The sequence below is a fragment of the Octopus bimaculoides genome, chromosome 11 (assembly GCF_046866305.1).
Source record: "Octopus bimaculoides isolate indiv1 chromosome 11, ASM4686630v1, whole genome shotgun sequence".
NCBI classification, from domain to species: domain Eukaryota; kingdom Metazoa; phylum Mollusca; class Cephalopoda; order Octopoda; family Octopodidae; genus Octopus; species Octopus bimaculoides.
The window spans coordinates 61855559-61868260 of NC_142938.1; the positions used below are offsets into that span (position 1 = coordinate 61855559).

The window sequence follows — 12702 nt, forward strand, 5'->3', positions numbered from 1 at the left end:
AAAGGTTAAGCTCAGACATACAATGTAACGGAATTCTCAGCCACTTACATGCTTATGTTAATTCAATGAGTCTAGTAGTTCGGTTGATTTGTAACCTAACACTCATGGTTGAAAATTCTAACCATGATCCATTACTTTTATGTGTGTAAGTATACATATGGAGGGAAGAGAGAGAGAGAGAGAGAGAGAGAGAGAGAGAGCAGGAATCATCATCATCGTCATTTAATATCTGTTTTCCATGCTGGCATGGGTTGGAGAGCTTGACAGGAACTGGTAAGGCCAGGGGCTACACCAGGTTGGTTTCTACAGCTGGATGCCCTTCATAAGGCCAACCATTTTACAGAGGTTTGCAGGATAGGGCTACTTGATCACATTGACCCCCAGTGCTCAACTGGTACCTATTTTATTGATCCCAAAAGAATGAAAAGCAAATTCAACCTCAGTGGTATTTGAATTCAGAACATACAGACAGACGAATGTACTGATGTCTACATAACAATGAACTATGGCCACAAATTGTTTGGGTAGATAAAACTTTGGATTACTGAGCTCTAAACTGACAGTTCATTACTCACAGCCATTGTTTTGCTGTCTGTACCAAATACATTAACTACTTGTACTTGCCTAAGCTTTCTGTTAGAAGGTTACTGACAAAAGACTTTCTTGCAATCTAGGATAAGTATTTTCCAACCCACTTAACATTACAGAAGCCTGAGCTAACCAAATCACACAAGAATTTTATGAACTCATGGCTGTGTAGTTAAGAAGCTTGCTTCATAACTATGTAGTTTCAGGTTCAGTCCCATTGCATGGCACTTTGGACAAGTGTCTTCTACTATAGCCCAGAACAGACCAGTGCCTTGTGAGTGAATTTGGTAGTCAAAAACTGTGTGGAAGCCTACCAAATTCACTCACAAGGTGGCGAGCTGGCAGAAATGTTAGCACGCCGGGCGAAATGCTTAGCGGTATTTTGTCTGCCATTACGTTCCGAGTTCAAATTCCGCCGAGGTCGACTTTGCCTTTCATCCTTTCGGGGTCAATTAAATAAAGTACCAGTTAAACACTGGGGTCGATATAATCGACTTAATCCCTTTGTCTGTCCTTGTTTGTCCTCTCTATGTTTAGCCCCTTGTGGGCAATAAAGAAATAAGAAATAAGAAACTGTGTGGAAGCCTGTTGATTGTATACATGCATGTGCCTCTCTCTGTCCATGCACATCCCCCTCTTTGCTGGTTGACAACTAGTATTGGTTTGTTTATGTCTGCATAACCTAGCAGTTCAGCAAAAGATACTAATAAAAAAAAACAAGAAGTGCTGGGGTTAATCTGTTTGGCTAAAACCCTTCAAAGCAGTTCCCTAGCATGATCACATCTAATGACTGAAGTAAGTTAACGATAAAAAATGCTGAGAATTTGTGTAACTGGCTGGAACATCATCATCATCATCATCAGTTAACATTTGTATCTCCACACTGGCATGGGTTGGATGGTTTGACAGGAGCTGGTAAGGTTGGAGAGATGCACCAGGCTGCTCCATTGTCTGTTTTGCCATGGTTTCTACAGCTGTCTGCCCTTCCTAATGTCAACCACTTTACAAAGTGTACTGGGTACTTTTTACATGTGGTTCTCAACTGTAGATCTCAGGGTCAAACGTGTCCCTCAAGTATCCTTCCAGCAGCCCTCAATGATCTTTCCTTTATAAATATCATAAATTTTTCTTAAATGGAGTTGTATTTTGCTTTTTTTTTTGTGTAAACTCCTAAAAAAATCTGGGTCTTGGATCTAACCTAGATATTAAAACGTTTAAGAGCCACTGGAATACCCTGTTGCAGTGGACAAATTTTTTTTCATCTTGTTAATAGTGTTCAAGTTTCTTAATAAGAGTGATAATTTAATTATTTTACTTAAGCTCATTGCTCCCTATGGAGTATAGGCTATCAATGAGTTTTCTGCTTTTCTCTACTTGGATCCCCACTTTTACAATGCTGCCTCAGCATCCCAACTCCAGCTATTTTTAGGTTGTCATCTCTTCTGCCTTCCTTGTGGGTTCCTGGTCAGAGCCTGTTGTATAATGCAGGAGGTCGGTTTCCTTTCAGATTTTACTACACTACATCCCTGAAGGGAGGCCTTCCGCTTTGAATTGTCATTGAAACTTCTGTAACTTTGCTTTTATCTAAGTAATAGTGCTGACTGTATATCATCATCATCACCATCACCTTTTAATGTCCGCTTTCCATGCTGGTATGGATTGGACAATTTGACTGGAGCTGGCAAGCCAGAGAACTGCACCAGGCTCTGTTGTCTGCTTTGGTATGGTTTCTATGGCTGGATGCCCTTTCTTATGTCAACTACTTTACAGTGTTCACTGAATGCTTTTTATGTGGCACCAGCACCAGTAGGGTTGCCAAGTAATTTGCAAGACAAAGGCCCCTCATCTGGGACAGGGAGTGGCACTGAGAGAGGATGCTTTGTGGTGGTTAAAGTGTGTGTCCACATACGGACACACACAATGGGCTTTTGCACAATTTCCTTTTACCAAATTTCTTTTACATGTCATTGTCAACCCAAGGTTACAATGGAAGGCACTTGTCCAAAGTACCCCCACTATTGGATCATACCAGGAATCAGGAGGTTGCAAAGCAAATTTCATAAACAGACAGCCATGTCACTGCCTTTGTGTGTGTGTGTATGCATGCACACATGCATGTGAGTGTGTGTATGTGTATGTATGTGTGTGTGATTCAAACATGACTGCTTCTTATCTTTATATTATTTTTACATTGTGTTTGATTGCTACAGTAAAATTCCTAAGTTCTTTATGATTTTAATTTTTGTGATGAAGTGGTTGGTTTTTGGCATGTGTTACCACCATTTTAAGCAAAAGAGAGAAGCAAAATAGGCTGTATGTATGTTAATAGTGACATTACCACAAGGTTTAATATGACTGCTACTTCCAGTCTTTTCACAGTAACCAAGGAGTGGTTTTTATTTGTGACTAGTGTGCGTTAAGTTTTTATTTATCATTTTCTTATTTTGTGCCCTTAATGTCACTTCCAGTTGTATAACATAATGTAAAAATCAACATGCAGAAAACATGTATGATTCATAAAGAAAATTCTGGAGTTTGATGAAAACCCAACAGTAATTTCTCTCTTATTTTAACCTGAACAGGAATCTTATGGCAACTACCAACTTTAAATTTTGGTATTGGCAGTAACAGATGCCAAGACCAACAATCATGTCATCCAGAAAGATAAGACTGTAAAGGTCTAAAAACATAGATGGACCAAAGAACTTTGACTGTTGTAAAGGGCTTGTAAAGAATTATGAAGAAAAAAAAAAACTTTGGAAAGATAAAACCACACATGTTTTCAATTTAATGTGTTTAAAAGAAAAGATGTCTTCCATATACAAATATGTATGTGTATGCACACACACACTTTTGCATGTGTTTGCAATGGGTTGGATGGAATTTGTTGAGAGGAAGTTTCTACACCCAGATACCCTCACCTGTTTCTAAGTAAAGTAATAACATGACCAAGAATGTTTTTACAGAAGATTGGAAATGAAGGACATTGACACTAATTTATAACTACCATGCAATGTCAATCAAGGCAAAGAATCAGACTCACACACTCAAACACACACACACACACACACACACACGACGGGTTTCCTTCAGTTTCTGTCTATCAAATTCACCCATGTGTCTTTGGTTAACCCAGTACTGTAGTTGTAGACACTTTGCGCAAGGTGCCGCATAGTGGGACTGAACCTGAAACCTCATGGTTGTAAAAGTAAGATTTTTAACCACACAGCCATTCCTGTGCTAATATACATTTTTCTTTTTTTAATAACAAATGGAAGAAAAAGTACTTTATACAAGTTGTAGAATTAAATATATTTGGTTGATGTTTTTGAATTTCTTTAAGAAGAAATATTTGTTGCCCTGAAGAAACAAGAATTCATAAAAACTTCAGATAGTTGCATAAACAGCAGCAACGAAGTATACATTTCATATATAGATGTAGGCCACCTCATGCTAGTATGGACTTTAAAATTGATGATGATGATATATTTGCTTGCAAGCAAAGTAAAATGAAAAGTGGTTGTATGGTGAAGAAGCTTGCTTTCCAATCATGTCATCTTGGGTTCAGTCCCACTGTGCGGTATCTTTGGCAAATGTCTTCTGCTATAAGCTTGGGCCCGCTAAAGCTTTGTAGTTGACATCATATGAATTTATAAACTATCGACAGAACGTGAAATAATTTTTTCAGAACAGTGGATCTCAAAGCATACAAGAAGTTATAATATTTACATGCTGTTAATTATAGCTTTATTGTAACTTTAAAGAGATATATTTATATGGTGCGGTGGGAGGACACGTACACAAGCATGTATATAAATACATATAGCTATGTACATATTGGTTTAGTTGATTTGAACCAATGAGGTTCGATCATGTTGGAACTCTGCAACTTTGTATTTAGTTTTTATCTTCCTGGTGTTTCAACATGTGTCTGTGTGTGTGAGCATGTGCGCGCGTGTGTATGAGTGTTTATAGTTGCTGAATGAGTGAGGTTACTAGAGACTGCTCGACACTAATTGAATATATAATATAATACACTGGACTGGGTCACAAGAGAGAAACTTACCCAGGTAATGTTTCAAATATTCATGAGGAGCCATTATCAAGTTCCTGATTTATTTAGGTCAACTATGAAACAACCAAGCGCTTTTCTGAAGACTGCACCGTTCTAATAAAAGCATTTTTACTCAATTGTCATCTGATAAAATCTTTCAGCAGTTAACAAATGTCTTCTCAGTTCCTTTATATAATCAATGATGTACACTGAAATTTGGTACTTTGTCGGCTCTCTCTCTCCCTCTCTCTCCCTCTCTCTCTCTCTCCCTCTCTCTTTTCTAAGGGATAGGGGCTTCAGAGTTTGGAGTTGCTTATTTGACCTTTATTTTTAAACCTTTTACTTGTTTCAGTCATTGGACTGTGGTTGGATATCCTCAAACAAATTGATCCCAGTAATTATTCCTTGGGTCTATTTTGCCAAACCGCTACTGGGTGGGTGGAGGGAACAAACACAAAATACTGGGGGAGGGGGGAACAAACACAAAGACACACACAATGGATTTCTTCAGAGTTTCATCATCATTTAACATCTCTTTATCCATGCTGGCATGGGTTGGATAGTTTGACAAGAAAAGAGGAGCTAGATGACTCCACCAGGTTCTAAGTCTTCTCTAGCATGCTTTCTACAGCTGGATGCCCTTCCTAATGCCAACCACTTAACTGAGTGTATTCAGTGTTTTTTACATGGTACCAGCACTGGTGAGATTCATCTACTAAATTCACTCACAAGGCATTGGTTAACCTTGGGCTATAGTAGAAGACACATTCCCAAGGTGCCATGCAATGGGACTAAACATGAGTCCCCACCTGACTAGTCAATGAATATTACTTGTAACTTACACTTCATGTGATACCTTATTTACATATATTTTAAACTGCGGCTAGTGGGTGATGCAAATAGGAAAAATAGAACACAAAACATGAGTATATAAATTTTGATAAGTGCTAATGAATGGAATTCTTGGCCTGTAACTTCTACCGATTATATATATATTCTTTTATTTGTTTCGGTTGTTTGACTGCAGCCATGCTGGAGCATGCCTTTAGTTGAGCAAATCAACCCCAGGACTTATTCCTTGTAAGCCTAGTACTTATTCTATCACTCCCTTTTTGCCGAACCACTAAGTTATGGGGACGTAAACACACCAGCATCGGTTGTCAAGCGATGTTGGGGGTGGGGGACAAACACAGACACCCACACATATATATATATATATATGACGGGGTTCTTTCAGTTTTCGTCTCCCAAATCCACTCACAAGGCTTTAGTCAGCCTGAGGCTATAGTAGAAGACACTTAGAAGGTGCCATGCAGTAGGACTGAACCTGGAACCATGTGGTTGGTAAGTAAGCTACTTACCACACAGCCATTCCTGCGCATATATATATATATATATATATATATATATATATATATATATATATATATATATATATATATATATATATATATATATATATATATATATATATATATATATATATATATATATATATATATATATATATATATATATATATATATATATATATATATACCGGAGTAAGCACATGAAATGTGCAACAAGGTGGAAAAAAGAGTACTCAAATACCAGAGGTAGAGTAATATGCTTTATTTAAAAGCAGCAGAAATATAACAAAAGACTGTTACTCTGAGTTTCACGTTCATCAGACAGTTTTGTTAGAAAATTTCTAACAAAACTGTTCGATGAACGGGAATGTGAAACTCAGAGTAACAGTCTTTTGTTATATTTCTGCTGCTTTTAAATAAAGTATATATATATATATATATATATTTTCTTTTATTCTTTTACTTGTTTCAGTCATTTCACAGCGGCCATGCTGGGGCACCGCCTTTTAGTCTCAGAAATTAACCCCCTGACTTATTCTCACAAAATCTGTTACACGTTCCCGTTCTTCGGACAAAAACTGTCCAATGAACGGTAACGTGAAACTCTGAGTAACAGTTTTTATGATGTCTTTGCAGCTTTATTAATAAAGCATATTACTCTACCTCCGGGATTCGAGTACTATTTTTTTCCACCTTGTTTCACATTTGTGCTTACTCTGAGATATATATATATATATATATATATATATATATATATATACACACACACAAACACATATCTACGCTTATAAATATGTATTAATTTGCATGTGTGATTGAATGATTCTGCAAAGCTGAGTTTATCCTCTAGTCTTTGTTTAAAATAGACTGTCGTTATATACATTGCTTTGCAACCTTGAACTTGAAGGCAAGCACAAGTACTGAAAGTTGTGTGTTAACTAGATAAAGCTTGACGCTGAGTGCCACTATTCTAGGACTTGTCCCATAGTGGAACCACCATACCAATGTCTAGCCAGAATGACGAAAGCTGAACACACGTGTATGACGGTGGTTGGGTTATTTGTTTGGTCTTAGGCCATATAGGGATATACAGATGCCCAACCAAACAGGCGAAAAGCCACACAAACATACAAATACAGTGACTATTTCTGTTGACTATCAGTCTATTATGCTAGCCTAATCTGCTTGTTGCTGTATTGTCCTATATCAGCCCCTGATTGAACAAGCCTTATGGTCAAAGAATCTGTAGTCTTTACTTATCTTATTTTTCTTAACACTGTATAACAAATAGGACTACATAACAAATGTAAGACTAATGTAATTTGTAGAAGATTTGGTTGCCATTTCTAGCAGGTTGAGCGACTGCCTAGAGACGTCCTATCTTGTTTGTCTGGCCATCGTGCTGTCAGCTTCCTTATGGTGGGATGGTAGCGGCGTTTCGAGACTTAATTAAACCCAGTGCCATAGACAGTCCAATGTCGTACCTACCCCATCCTTTCTCAGAATGCACCCTCCTTCCGACCCTGCGTTATTTCCTCTATCCCTGCTTACCTTAGTGCCTGTCTAGATAGACATACATACACTCCTCACTCTCTCTCTCTCTCTCTCTGTCGTCACTCCAGACATGCCGGCTTATCACGTCTATCGCACCTAGCTCTCTTCCGGACCTACTTTTGTGTCTATGTGCAATTATATGTAAGTTTGTGTGTGTGTGTGTGTAAGTCTGCGCGCACGCGCACCCGCGCGATATTACCATGTGTGTTCCTGTGATGGCGAGGGCATGAGTTTAGTTACAATCCCGGTAAATAAGGAATATTCTCTTAGTAAATGTGAGTATAAAAAAGTTTCTCTCTGTATGTTTGTATGTAATTATACGCAGTGTGCGCGCGCTTTGGGAGCATGATAGAAGGCTATATAAATTTCTAGCAATGTCTATGTATATTATTATATATACACAGGCGTATACATGCTGGGGAACAGTTTAGATACTCATGTAAATGAATCAAAAATAGATTTATTTAGAGAAACCATTGGAGGTTGTGACAATTGTGTCATTCTTTCTGTCTATGTATATATATAAATGATACAATTTTCATCTACGTCCTGGAATACGAAACGTAAATATAACGCTCACAGCTAAGCACGTGTTCTTTTTGTTTTGTTGTAGATCTTGTATGATAATATAAGAGTTGTGAATTTCTGTCTCTGTATTGTGTTGTATTGAATTCTGGATGAATGGAGATCGCATTTATTTATTTATTTATTTTTTCTGGACACTTTCGTATGAAAGAAAACCAGTATTACTTTGTGTATGTATGTATGCGTCTGTACACGCCGAGATACTTTCAACCCCTACCTCCATTCCTGTGTCAGTCTCTATCGCAAATAGAGAGAAAGCAGGAGAGAGAGAGAGAGAGAGCTCTAAGGTCTAGTGGAGTGATGAGGCCGTTGTAAAGGCTAGACGGACTTCGTCGTTGTTGTTATAATAATAATAATAATTATTATTAATAATGAATTGTAATGTATCGAATAATGTCGGCGCCATGTTCCTTGGCCTGTCTTGTGTAATGTCGGTGTCTGTTCTAAAGGCGGAGAGGACATTGCAGGGGCTGTATGGAAGAGGATGACAAGGACCCTATGGGTTTAGACAGAGAGAGAAGAGGAAGAAAGAAAGAAAGACAGGAGGGATGTTTGTGTTGGTTGAAGAAGAGTAAGTGCTGGTGCGCTTTTACGAAGAATTGCTAGGGATGCATGGTGTGTGTAATTAGCTGACCGTGGTCTGATGGCATTCTAGCCTACCAACGCCATCACCATCACTTCATTGTCACCCCATCATCACTATAACTGATGATGATGATTATTATGCTGTTGTTTACTCCTCGGGTTCAACCAGATCGATAACCATTCCTACTCCGTGTCTCCGTCTCTGTAATTTAGGCCTTCTCTGTCTGTCTGCCTGTCTCCTTTAGCCCCACCCTCCCTCATCAACTGTCCGCCTGTCCACCACAGCCAGACTTTGCACCATTGCGACTGCAATGTCTGTTTAATAACTTCCAAATAAATTGAATTGTATTCACACACTCCACCACAGGATGCGTGTTTAAGGATGAATTGTCTGAAGAAGTGTACGTGTGTGTGTGTGTGTATATATATATATATATGTGTGTGTGTGTGTGTGTGTGTGCGTATGTCTTTGTTGTATAATAACAGTTCAACTCAAATCGAGTAAACATGTGGTTAAAAATATTTCAAACCGTGACCATCCCGCCTATTTTTGTATAGTAGTGACTACATTATCCAATTTGTTTTCTTGTTAGATGATAAAATGATTTGAAGGTGATTTGACTGCTACTTCTAGCTGGTCGAACGACCACGACGTAGGGCTCCCTCATCAGATCGTGTGTGTTTATATTGTTAAATGAAACTTATTAATTATACATTCCATTTTCGTTTCCAGATATGCTTCTGAGAATCACACACACAAACACACACATGCTTTGTGGTCATCTACCAACTCTAGGTATTTTGGTACCGAGGTATAGTAAAAATGAAAGAAGGGTACCAAGAAATTGTAAACTTGAGCACCAACAAGGAATGAATTCACTGTTCTCGAATATCCAGCTGGGTGGGCATTGTTGGAGATAGGGTGTCTAATCTGTCCATCTATGAACCTGTATCACGTGTGTTCGTCTGTGTAATGAGGGCTAGATGTAGAACTGGTTCTGGCTCGCTTTTCTCCTTATACGTACAGAAAACGGTAGAGACGGACTATATGTAATCTGAACCTTTCCCCCTCTTATTTATTAATTTTTTTACGGAATCCCACGTTTTAGGCTATGGAGATTCAGATTCTGAAAAAAAATTGTTTGAAAAATTTCTACCCCCCCCCACCAAGCAGGCTATTTACATGCTAGAAATAACAGCCAAATCTCACAAAACTAGTGTTAGGGTTAGGGTCAGGGTTACGGTTAGGGTTTGAGTTAGGGTTAGGTTTACCCTGTGGATCTATATAAAAACCGAAGGTGGGGGGAATCGAAATTTTGAAATTGAGATTTTTGAAAATTTTTTTTCAGAATCGGAATCTCCATAGCCTAAAACGTAGGATTCCGTAAAAAAAAAAAAAATAATAAGTGGGGAAAGGTTCAGATTACATATAGTCCATCTGGACCCCTTTGGGTATATATCCCGAAGAAAAAAATCATTTAATTCTGAACGCAATGCTCCAGCATGGCTTTGACTGATGGGCAAAGCAAACTAAAGAATTATCTAATTTTAACTGATAAATTTCTCTATCCTACTGTTCTCTTACACACTTACATGCAGTGGGGGGGGTGGGGGTGCAAAAGTAGGTATACACTTATGAAAAAAAGAAAACACGTACAATACTCATTTATTTTCATCAAAAAAATTAAAAGTTAGCCTCATTTTTGGTATTTTCAGTGTCAATCATTATAATACTTTTATCGTAACTTAATTTTTTGGATAAAAATAAATGAGGGTAAATTATTTGAGTAACAGTTACTCAAAAAATTTACGAAATATATATATATATATATATATATATATGTGTGTGTGTGTCAGCATGTACATATATGTATGTATATATGCCTATATATATATTATTATATGATTGAATGCCACGCATCCATTTCCAAGTAAATTTATCTTATATATATATATATATATATATATATATATATATATATATGTGTGTGTGTGTGTGTCTATATGCAGAGTTGAGAAAAAAATCGGCATGTTAACATTTTACAGAAACGGGGTTTTTTTTTGTTCCCTCTATCCTTATTACAAGGAACTAAAATATAATAGATTGGTCATTGTGTACGTTGTTAGCATTTAACTATTGTAATGATAATATCAAACAAAACGAACTATCCTCTCCTCACCCCCAAAACACACATACACACACACACACACACATATCCCTTGTATTTCAACAAGATATTCTTACAGAAAATCAATGTGATTTAAATCTGAAGCCTGGCAACATTTGAAACAAAAGCTAGAAAATGTCGGAATTAATTGTGGTCAGTGTTATTTATTTAGTGACTTGGTCCTAAGTCATATGGCATTTTGTGTGTGCGTGTGTGTGTTTGGTATAATGGTAGTTGTTGTGGTGCTGGTGTCTGGAGGTGAGTGAGCTGTGACGTTCCCATTTTGGAAATAGGTAAGATAAGCTAGGTGTGAAACACCTATTCTTGAAAGCTATTTCATTCCAACATGGGAATTAACTATAATGGTTGACTGTTCTTTGTTAGCTTATGTTGGATGAAAGTATTTGTAATAGTGGTGGTGGTGGTTATGGCATTGGTGTTGTTAATGGTGGAATGTCGATGTCGATGGTAATAATAGTAGTGGTCATTGTAGTCTTGGAGTGGTAGTGAAATCGGGTGATGGAGGCGGTGTTGTTTGTAGCAGAAGCAGGAATTTCTAATAACGTCATGTTTAGCCCCTGAACAATTTTTGACCGAACAGATCTATCTATCTATCTATCTATTTATCCGTCTGTATGTATGTATATTTATAGGTATGTGTGTGTGTGTATAATATATATATATAAAGCGCTCCAAAGCCATCCGGTTGGTCTTGTCTTTTATTCAGACATCGTATATGTATTTAATATGACTTTATCCAATGTAGTGTTACGTATCAGCATGCTTAAGATGTTAGGGTAGTGGATTTAAAGGAAGTTTGGCTGCTATTTCTAGCGTGTCGAGCGAGCATTTAGAGGCTCCCTGTTAAATTTTGTGTTGGTTATTGTTGTTGGTGTTTAGATCTTGGTCATTTCTGAACGAGCAGAACCATGATCAAAGGCATTCTACGAACTACCATTCCTGTATTTTTAAACTCAAAAATATCCAATATCTGCCATTTATTTAAGACGGTAGGGTGTGGTTTGAGGGAGATTTGGCTGTTATTTTTAGCAAGTTAAGTGACCACGTACAGGCTGCCTCTTTGGCCGATGGAGTGGCGATAGTGAACAGGAGGTGTAGTACTGTTGTGATGGTAATATTGGTAGTGATAGTTAGGTTAATGGTGGTGGTGGTGGTAATGATGGTAGTTGTGTATTTTTAGCCGACATGCATGGATGCAGAAGAGTATGGTTGTAGATGATGGCTCACCACATGTGTAAATGTGTGTTGTACGTAAGTCATACATGCATTTATGTATGTATGTAAGGTAACATAACATACAATATGTGTATATGTGTGTGTGTGTGTGTGTGTGTGTACATCGCGCATCTATGCTATTTTGTTCAAGTGAGGGTGGAGAGAAAAGGAAGATAGCAAGGTATAAGGAAGGAATAAAAGAGAAAGCGAGGCTGAGAATGAACGAGGGTAAAATAGAACGAGACTTTGAGACAAAAAAAAAACAAACTCGAGATATAAACAGAATCAGATAAAAAAAAAAGGCAAATATATATACATTTATACATACGAACATACGTGTTCGTTTCACACACGCGCGCACGCGCATATATATTTGTTGAGAATATGAATGAGAGATGGGGTTTGGCGGATGATTTAGATAAAGGAAGATAATTGGACGTAAGCAGATCGATACAGATTGATAGATAGACAAGTAAAAAGGTAGATCGATAGATAAATGGTTAGTTATAACGGAGGAAAGCAGAAATAAAAAAAAATTGTAAAGGACAGATCGATAAAAACAGGGTTTGTGGTGGCGGTG

The 12702-nt window shown here is 37.6% G+C and overlaps 1 protein-coding gene across 9 annotated transcripts in view; it reads left to right on the forward strand.

Moving 5' to 3' along the window:
- The window catches only part of LOC106879599 (uncharacterized), a 216518-nt gene that overhangs the window by 91155 nt on the left and 112661 nt on the right, over positions 1-12702 (forward strand). Inside the window, exon 1 of one of the 9 annotated variants that reach the window (XM_014929242.3) lies at positions 7574-7823. The exons of 5 other annotated variants lie outside the window; for them this stretch is intronic. The gene's annotated coding sequence lies outside the window, so the exon portion shown is untranslated. Of the gene's footprint in view, positions 1-7573; positions 7824-11097; positions 11180-12702 lie in introns of those variants that run through there. 3 more of the 9 variants (XM_052971873.2, XM_089360196.1, XM_014929244.3) reach the window with 3 other exon arrangements.